Raw genomic sequence first — 11,021 nt, forward strand, 5'->3', positions numbered from 1 at the left:
CTTTCTCAACATTCTATAGAATCTTGAAAATAAAGGAAATCAAACTTTCAAGTGATTTAGTAACATAGATAAGTTTTTGAGTCATGCCCTATTTTTATGTCTCTCACTTTTCTAATGAACTGGACTGTGTTCATATATGTAACTAAGATTTTCAAAAGGATTTTTTTTCTAAAATATCCAAGTATTCATTTTTAAAAATCTGTCTTAAAAATGTTGTTATTTTCCTGATCCTTTCTGGGTATTTTATTTATTTTCTATTCTAACTTTGAAAAACTGTCTTAACATAATAAAATTTTTATTTTAAGGCATAATTCAGTCTGTTACTGGAAAAGACTCTCAGAGAGAAGCACACTAGATGAGATCAGGTAGGATTTTAGACTATAACTGAGGAAGAAAGACCTGAGAAAAACTGAAATCATTCAATTATGTCAACAAATTCAGTATATTAAAATTTTAACTTACATAACTTTCACTAAATCAAAGTATAACTTTTGGAAAAATTTAAGTATAACAATAAATTATTTTAAATCAAGGAGAATTACTTTAGAAATCTAAAATGCAATTATTAATTAAATGTCTTCTTTGACTATTACAAATATACTTTTTTTGTTTTCAGTATAATGAATTTTAAAAGGAAATTTAAGAATAATTAATTTCAATAGCTATACTCAGAGAGACTGATTTTATTTTCTCTTTACAAACTCTATTTTAAGAATTTTATGTTCTGAAATTTAACCATAAATTTATTGAAAAGAGAACGAGAAGATTATGGTTTTGAAAATAAAGCACAAAAATATTTTGGGGCTGACATTATAAGCAATTGACATAAAATATTTTAAGTAACATGGTTCAATATTTTATATAATCAAAGTGGACAATTTACAGTATAAATTAGTGAGATGATTAATAGATTGTTTCTCAATAGTCTTACTTAGTCTATCAATCACATTTGAAATTCTACCAATAGAAATGTATTTATTTGTCCTAGAGTTTAATAGTTATTACCACAGAGACATTAGTAGAGTTCCATTTTATTATTTATAACAAAGATGAACAGCAAGGGAACTAAAAATAATGAGAATGAAAGAGAGAAAAGTCAGCCAGAAATGCTAAGACTGGTAATGTGGGAACTGAAAGAAGCAGGGCGATACCAGTGGACTGCAAAAACAAATGTCTTCACTCTGGTAGAAATTGAAACATTAGAAGACAGTAGAGGGACTAGCAGATGGTGCAGTGGTTATATTCCTGGACACCCACGAAATTGACTATGGTTCAAGTTCCAAGCTCAATGGACTTAAAAAACAGGTGTGTGTGTGTGTGCATTCATGCCCAAAATCCAGAGAAGAAAATGGAGAAGAAAGGATTGCAGTATGGCCATCCCTGGTGGGTGTAGGGTGGAGGATGTGGGGGGATGTAGGAGTGTGATTTCTTGCTTTCTACCTCTTTCTGTCTCTCCAGTGGCAACTCCTATCCTAAAATAAATAAATAAATAAAATAATAAAATAAAATAAAATAAAATAGTAGAGTGAAAATCAAAAGTATATAATATAATGTAATGGTCTTTGTTGGAGAAGGTGAGTTTTGGGGCCAGCAGATGACATAATGGTTATGTCACTGGAGTCCCACATGGCCAACCATGTTTCCAGTCCCAGACACAGAGGCTAGAAACTCATGGGAGGCACGTGTGTGTGCGTGTGTGCCCAAAATCCCAAGAGGAAAATGGAGAAGGGATTGCAGCGAGATGATCACCCTAGGGGATGATTTCTCACTTTGTCTCTTTGGTGAATGCATACACCCTATAGCAAAAATTTCTCAAAGAAAAAAAAAAAGAAAATGGTGAATATGGGGTATGGAAGACAATGTGATGGTTAAGGCACTGGACTCTCACATGGCCAACTGTGGTTCAAATCCCAGACCTTGAGGCTTCCTTTCTCACTTTCTCTTTATCTCTCTGATTAAATTAAAGAATAATAATAAATAAAATGAAATAAATAAATCTTAAGAGCAAAAAGATGGCAAGTGTGGTAATATCCTTAATTTGATTATCATGCTCTTATAAACCATATTATACCTCACAAATATACACAATAATTGCATGTAAGTAAGAAATTATAAAAGAAAAAATGAAAGAAATTACAAATTTATTTTACTGCAAACATTTCAAAATTTATGAATAATATTTTATTTATTTATTTATTTATTTATTTTTGTCACAGGACATGTGTGCTTGCTGTGAAGAGACAGAGAGAGGGAGAGATGGAGAGAGAAAGAGAAAGAAGTAAAGAACAAGAAATCACCCTCATGGCCATGCTACAATCTCTTCTCCTCTATTTATGCCTTTTGCTGGGATTTTGGGCTTGAATGCACATATGCCCAGCATGTTTTTTAACCCACTGGTCCAGAATTTGAATCTTGCACATGGGATCCAGCTGCCTCAACTGCCAGGGCACTGGCTATTCTTAAATATGTTCATCATCTTTCATGAAGACAACTTGTACACTTTCAAGATGGCTGATTAAGTAAAGTTTAACAATTTGTTTATATTAATTAAACAAACGATAATTTACAGAATCAGAGAAGGCATTGGGTGAGACTAAATTACTACAAACTAATTTACTATTATTGTTCTCAAATGTCTTGCTGAATTTCAAATACCTATATAGTTTTTAAGTCTGAGATGCTCTGAAAAATACAGATAATACACTTCTTTTGTCAGCACCAGCAGATGGTGTAATGGTTATATCGCTGGACTCCCACATGGCTGACCCCAGTTTGAGTACAGGACACAGCAGCTTTAAACTCACACCGGTGTGTGTGTGCATGCATGCCCAAAATCTCGAGAGGACAATGGAGGAGAAGAAATTACAGTGTGGCCATCCCCCATAAGGGGGCGATTTCTCACATTCTGTCTCTCTCTGTCTCTCCAGCAGCACACACACCCTAGAGCAAAAATCTCTTCAAAATTATATTAAAAAATTTAAAAGAACTTCTTTTGCAATCCTTTTGGTTGTCTTATAATCTTTTGCTAATAAATAAAATAAATTTGTAAATTAACCACATTCATTAAATATCCTCAAGAGAAGTCATATATAATTTTTCATGTTCTGATACAACATTCTGCATGCTGATTTAGAACCTTTTTTCATAGGAAATATGGCAGGAAATTTCTCACATACCACCTTAACTGCATATTATATTAGGTAATTGGAAAAGTCATGACATATTTTTTCCATGTTTTTCTATGCAAAAATGCATCATGACTTTTCAGATGACCCAATACTTCACATATTTACATTGTTATGTTACTTTTACTCTTTATGTTTAATTTTTTAATAATAAATAACAATATTTAATGGGCATATTTTCAATAATAAACAGTGAAAACAGCAGATTTTTTTTTGCTAAAGGAGTCAGTTCTATAGTTCTATTGGGGCATAATATCCAGTTATGTATAGTATTATGTGAAGAGAATATTTACATAAATATGATGCATTTTACAAGACCATCTTTGGGGCTAATAAAGTTTACCAATAATTAACATTTTCAAGAAAGTGAAAGAAGCTCAAGAAGTAAGCACTTTTAAATAAAAATCAAATTTCTATTTTTTTCAAAATTCAAATCACTTTTATTATAATCTGCTGCAAAAAGGGAATTATATGCACCACATATTTAAATAAATCTCATAAGAACTGGTAATATATTTCATTTCAGGTTTCTACAAACTGCTCTGGAATCATGAGGTACAATAATAACATCACAGAATTTATTCTTCTAGGGCTTTCTCAAAAAAAAGAATATAGAGGTCCTCTGCTTTTTACTGTTTTTCCTTTGTTGCATTGCAATTTTGACTGGAAACCTTGTTATTATGATTTCTATCACCTGCAGTCAACTTACTAACCAGCCCATGTATTTTTTACTGAGTTACCTCTCTCTCTCTCTGACCTTTGCTATACATCTACTGTGACCCCCAAGCTAATCATTGACTTATTAGCAAAAAAAAGCCCATTTCCTTCAATAGGTGCATGACACAGCTCTTTACCATGCACTTCTTTGGAGGGATTGAGGTCTTCATCCTTACTGGAATGGCCTATGACTGCTACATGGCCATTTGCAAGTCCCTGCACTACACTGTCATCATGAGCAGAAGGAGATGTAATGCTCTGATTGCTGCTTCCTGTCCAGAGGATTCCTTCATTCCTTTGATCAGTTCCTCCTTGCCGTCTTCTTACACAAGAAGAATTGGTTTCTTGGTCATTGCCAATTCTGGCCTCATGGGCCTCAGTGACTTTTGTGGTCTTGTTGATGTCTTACGCTGTGATCTTATATACCTTCAGGTCCTACCCCAGTGGAGAATCGCCACAAAGCTCTTTCAGCATGCAGTTCATATATCGCTGCGGTGGTTTTTTTACTTTCCTCCTTTACTGTTCATTTACTTTCATCCAGCAACAACTTTACCAGAAGACAAAGTGTTTGGACTTTTCTACACCATAATTACCTCTGTGCTCAACCCTCTGATCTACACACTGAGAAACATGGAGATAAAGAATGCCATAAAGAAACTGTGGAGTCAAATCATAGGACATAAAGGAAGCAGACTGAAAGGCATCCCTGACTTTCAACACAGAGCTTCTTGAATCCATGTCTTTTCTATTCCTAAAACATTAAAATGATGAAAACTTGCCTATGTCTCATACCTAGCAATATGAGCAAAAGTTCACTATTCTCTGAATTTATTCAGATTTTCCCTTAACTGTTCTTTGTTTTCTGGTTGTCTTGATCAGATCTCTTCTCCCCATTGATCTTTTGGCTTGTCAACTAATCTCAATATTTATCAGCAGGCTATCCAGAGTAATGTGGAACTCAAATGAACAGGGAGAGCCCATGTAGCAATAGCTTTGTGGCACTCAATACATAAAAGGAGGTCTCAGGACAAAACCTGGACTTTCTCATATTGGCCCAGTTGCATTACTATTGTGTCAGCATCAGATCCCATGGAAATTCTTGAAAAATATCCTAACATCTTTTTCTTGTTTTTCTATTTATTCATTAATTCATTTATTTGCAGTATTATTATATTGTGTCGACAAAAGATAATTGTACATAATTATATTATATTGTGTGTTATTTTGATAATTGGAATGTATACTTGTGTAATGTTAAGATTTTGATGTACACAAGGCAGGATCTTGGGTAAGAAGACTGACAAAGCCTTGAATTTTGTCTCTATCTTTGTATTGGTATTACTGAAAACAAAACTTAAGAATAGAATGTTTTTATTGCTTTTCATTTTCATCCTTGTAATAAAAGTTTTGATGAGAGATTATTAAAATATGTAAAAGCTTAAAAAACAAAACAACAAGAGAAGAAAATTCTGGTCTCAGAAACTAGGCTGAGTTTAGATTCTACATGTGTGAATTGCCGGATATGATGTAGATGTAGGCAAACATTGTCAGTGTTATCTGTAATTGAGGATAATGTCACTTGACACACTCTCGTTCTGAAAATATTTTAATTTATTTCAAAAAGAATACAAAAATGAAAGGCTGTGAAAGAAGATTGTAGAAAAATGCAAAAAGGAGGGACCAACAGATGGCATATGGTTAGGTCGTCAGACTTCACATGGCTTACCATGGTTCAAGTCCTAGACCCATTGGCTTGAAATTCATTCTGGGCAGTATGGGTGTGCAAGCTAAGATCCTGGCAGAAGAATGTAAGAAAAAGGGATTGTGGTGTGGTAATCCCCAAGGGAGTGATTTATCATTTTTCCTCTCTCTGTCTCTGTCTTCCTCTCTTTCCAGAGAGTGCTTGCACCCAAAGGCAAAAACGTATTAAAAATAATTAAAAAAAGAAATATAATCAGAGACCAAAGGAAAAAAAGAAAGAGCTCTGAAAATGTTCTTATGGAAACTAAATGAAAAAAGGTTTGCCATCTAAATAGGTTGTAAGAAAATGTCTATTAAATTGATGAAGAAAGTGTTAAAGACATGTATACCTCAAAAAGGGGATGTGTGTGAAAGTGAATAGTTAGAAAGAATCAGAATGAAGATAAGCTAGAAAAATTAAAATTATATTGGATGTCCTTAAAAATCAACATTTAAGACTGATAAATAAATGCTGAAAACTAGAGAAGTTTTCTAGATAAACCAAAAAGAAGGGAAAATAAGGAGATATTGTCAGTACTTTAAATAATAGTTAATGTATCAGATAAAGAAATTGAGGTATACTATAAAAATTATAGGTTTCTTCCATTATATCCTGAAAACCAATAGATAAAATGATAGTCATATTAAAACAACTTTCTATAAATAGATTATAAAACATAAAATGAAAAATCAGATTATGCAAATATAAGCTTGAAAATATTCCTGGACGCTCCCATCTTTCGACCCCTGGGCCAGGAATTTCGAGGGAAGACTGCCCCCCCCCAGCTTCAGACCCAGAACCCCCAAGCCAGACAACCCTTTTTCAGTCAGGTAAACCCTATTTTTTTTCCTTTCTTTTTCCTGTCCCCTATTCAATTCTTTCATTTGTAAATTTCTCTCTTCTGATTAACACATAGGAACGCCCTCAGTCCTACCACACAACACTCCCATCTTACGCCCACTGGGCCAGGAATTTCGAGGGAAGACTGCCCCCCCCCAGCTTCAGACCCAGAACCCCCAAGCCAGACAACCCTTTTTCAGTCAGGTAAACCCTATTTTTTTTCCTTTCTTTTTCCTGTCCCCTATTCAATTCTTTCATTTGTAAATTTCTCTCTTCTGATTAACACATAGGAACACCCTCAGTCCTACCAAACCACACTCCCATCTTTTGACATCTGGGCCAGGCAATTTGAGGGAGGACAGCCCCCCGTAGCTTCAGACCAGGGATCCCCTAGCCAGACACCCCTCTTTCAGCCAGGGTACCCTTTTTCTTCCTTTCTTTTTCTGTCCCCTTACCCACGTCTTTCATTGGTAAATGTCTCTCTTCTGAATAACACATAGGAACGCCCGCAGTCCTACCACAAAACACTCCAATCTTTCAACACCTGGGCCAGGAACTTTGAGGGAGGACTGCTCCCTGTAGCTTCAGAACTGGGACCCCGAACCCAGACACCATTCTTTCAGTCAGGTGTTAGGCTGAGTTAGCATAATCACCGCCATGTTAGGGAATGCTGGGGAAGTTAGCTTAATCACTACCCTGTTGAGTCTTCAGGGACGGAGCCCACTTTGTTAGGGCCTCAAGGACGGGAACCAGGAGTCTGGGAACTCTCAGATAAGTGGAAAACGGGAGGGCCCAGCACCTCCGAGGCAAGGTCATCCAAATCCTTAGCTGAGAGCCCTTATCTAGACCTAAGCAGGTGGTGAGAGCTGGACCCTCGCGTCTCATACCCCCCCTTCCTTTGTGTGTTACAGTCTCCTCAGTCTTACCACACCACACTCCCATCTTTGGATGCCTGGGACAGGAAATAAGATGGTGGACTGGCCCCCTAGTTTCAGACCCAGGACCCCCAAGCCAGACACCCCGTATTCAGCCAGGTACACCTTTTTTTTTCTTCCTTTCTTTTACTGTCCCCTTACCCATGTCTTTCATTTGTAAATTTCTCTCTTCTGATTAACAAATAGGAACATCCTCAGTCCTACCACAAGACACACCCATCTTTTGACCCCAGGGCCAGGAACTTCGAGGGAAGACTGTCCCCCTTATTTTCAGACTAGGAACCCCCAAGCCAGACAACCCTCTTTCAGCCAGGTACACATTTTTTTTTCCTTTCTTTTTCTGTCCCATTACCCATGTCTTTCATTTGTAAATTTCTCCCTTCTGATTAACACATAGGAACGCCCTCAGTCCTACCACACCACAATCCCATCTTTGGCAGCCTGGGACAAGAACTTCGAGGGAGGACTGCACCCCATAGCTTCAGACCCTGGACCACCAAGCCACACACCCTTCTTTCTGCCAGGTAACATTTTTTTTTCCTTTCTTTTTCTGTTCTCTTACCTACATCTTTCATTTGTAAATTTCTTTCTTCTGATTAACACAAATGAAAGCCCTCAGTCCTACCATACCACACTCCCTTCTTTCGACACCTGGGCCAGGAACATTGAGGGAGGACTTCCCCCAGTATCTTCCGACCTGGGACCCCCAAGCCAGTCACCCCTCTTTTAGCCAGGTTACACTTTTGTTTTCCCTTTCTTTTTCTGTCCCCTTACCCAAGTCATTCATTTGTAAATTTCTCTCTTCTAAATAACACATGGTAACGCCCTCAGTCCTACCACACTCCCATCTCTCGACATGTGGGACAGGAACTTCAATGGAGGATTGTCCCCTGTAGCATCAGATCCGGGACCTCTAAGCCAGATACCGCTCTTTCAGCCAGGTACACTTTTGTTTTCCCTTTCTTTTTCTGTCCTCTCACCAACGTCTTTCATTTGTAAATTTCTCTCTTCTGACTAACACATAGGAACGCCCTCAGTCCTACCACACTACACTCCCATCTTTCGATCCCTGGGTCAGGAACTTTGAGGGAGGACTGCTCCCCATAGCTTCAGACCCAGGACCCCTGAACTAGACAACCCTCTTTTAGCCAGATACACATTCATTTTTTCCTTTCTTTTTTCTGTCCCCTATTCACGTCTTTCATTTGTAAATTTCTCTTTTCTGATTAACACATAGGAATGCCCTCAGTCCTACCACAGCACACTCCCATCTTTGGACCCCTGGGTCAGGAAATTCGAGGGAGGATTGCCCCCTGTAGCTTCAGACATGGACCCCCAAGCCAGAAACCCCTCTTTCAGCCAGGTACACTTATTTTTTTTTTCATTTTATGTCCCCTATTAACATCTTTCATTTGTAAATTTCTCTCTTCTGATTAACACATAGGAACACGCTCAGTCCTACCACAACACACTCCCATCTTTGGAGCCCTGGGACAGGAACTTCGAGGGAGGACATCCCCCTGTAGCTTCAGACCCTGGACCACCAAGCCACACACCCCTCTTTCAGCCAGGTACACCTTTTTTTTTTCCTTTATTTTTCTGTCCTCTTACCCACGTCTTTGATTTGTAAATTTCTGTCTTCTGGTTAACACATAGGAACGTCTTCAGTCCTACCACACCACACTCCCATCTTTCGACCTTTGTACAGGAACTTCAAGGGAGGACTGCCCCCTGTTGCTTCAGACCCGGGAACCCCAAGCCAGATAACCCTCTTTCAGCCAGGTACACTTATTTTTTTTTCCTTTCTTTTCCTGTCCCCTTACCCACATCTTTCATTTGTGTATTTCTCACTTCTGATTAACACATAGGAACACCCTCAGTCCTACCACACCACACTCCCATCTTTTGACCCCTGGGCCAGGAACTTCGAGGGAGGAAGCCCTCCTAGCTTCTTACCTGGGACCCCCAAGCCAGAAACCCTCTTTCAGCCAGGTAAAACTTTTTTTTTTCCTTTATTTTTCTGTCCCTTTACCCACAGCTTTCATTTGTAAATTTCTCTCTTCTGATTAACACATAGGAATGCCCTCAGTCCTACCACACCACACTCCCATCTTTGGACCCCTGGGCCAGGAATTTCGAGAGAGGACAGCCACCCATAGCTTCAGACCTGGGACCCCCAAGCCCAACAACCATCTTTCAGACAGGTACACTTTTTTTTTCCTTTATTTTTCTGTCCCTTTACCCACAGCTTTCATTTGTAAATTTCTCTCTTCTGATTAGCACATAGAAATGCGCTCAGTCCTACTACACCACACTCCCCTCTTTCGACCTCTGGGCCAGGTGTGTCTTTATTCTACTTATTATTTTTTCCCACTTATTCAGTCCTCACTTCCTTTATCTACACCATCCCTCACTGTCTAGATAGGTCTAGAATTACAATTCTGAGACATTCTATCATATTAAATCTCTCTGGAATCCTCCTTTTCACTGAACCACCTGTGAAGAAGGAGATATATTTCTTTGGACACCTGAAGAGAATACTTTTTCTTGGATTATGTTACTAAACATAATTGAAGAGAGACTATGGCTGTCTCCATTTCACATCAGAAAGGAAACACACTTATTCCTCTTTGAAGAAACATTCTTGTAAAAGGTTTTTCCAAGGGAACACATCTTTCAATGGTTAGAAGTAGAAGAATCTCAGGCCTGAATAAAGCAGGAATATGTCTCCATCAAAGGAACACAGTAACTCTCTTCCTTTTCTTGAAAAAATAGAGGACATTACCAAAATGTCCGAGATAGTGTTTAGAACATTCATGTTGAACAAATACTATGAGCTGGAACAGAAAAGAGATAATGAACTACAGGAGATGAGAAAGTCCTTCAATGATATGAAGGAAGAAATGCTAAGAAAGAATAAGATGGGACTATTAAAGGTGAAGTCTGTAATACAGGAAATCAAAAAAACTCTCAAAAGTATTAAAAGTAGATTAGACCATGCTGAAGGTCAAATCTCTGATGTAGAAGATAAAACTTCTGACCTGGAGGAAAACACCAACAAGATAGAGAATATAACAAAAAACCATGAAGATAACATAGGAGAATTACTAGATTCCATTAGACATTTTAACATCTGAATAATTGGTATCCCAGAAGATGAAGAAACTTATAAGAGCATGGAAAACCTATTCCATGAAATCTTGGAAGAAAATTTCCCAAGCATAGAGAGGCACTCAAACATCCAGACCTAAGAAATACAAAGGACACCATATAGAATCAATCCAAGAAGATCTTCCCCAAGGCATATCATAGCCAGACTGGCTAAGACCACAGGTAAAGATAAGATACTAAAACTGGCAAGAGAGAAATGACAAGTGACTTACAAAGGTCACTCTATCAGGCTAACACCGGACTTCTCAACAGAAACAATGCAAGCAAGGAAATAATGGGAAGATGTATTGAAAGTGTTAAGAGAGAAACAATTTCAACCAAGATTATTGTATACTGCAAGATTATCTTTCATATGGGAAAAAAAGATTAAAATCTTCTCAGACAAAGAAAACCTGAAAGAATTTGCCAGCACCAGGCCAGCTCTCCATGAAA

The 11,021-nt window shown here is 37.8% G+C and overlaps 1 pseudogene; it reads left to right on the top strand.

Annotated features, from left to right (window-relative positions):
• Nucleotides 1-5,676: 5,676 nt before the first annotated feature.
• Nucleotides 5,677-11,021, top strand: part of LOC102473169 (uncharacterized) — a 26,846-nt pseudogene continuing 21,501 nt past the window's right edge.

The sequence above is a fragment of the Tupaia chinensis genome, unplaced genomic scaffold (assembly GCF_000334495.1).
Source record: "Tupaia chinensis unplaced genomic scaffold, TupChi_1.0 Scaffold147959_1, whole genome shotgun sequence".
In the NCBI taxonomy this organism is placed as follows: domain Eukaryota; kingdom Metazoa; phylum Chordata; class Mammalia; order Scandentia; family Tupaiidae; genus Tupaia; species Tupaia belangeri.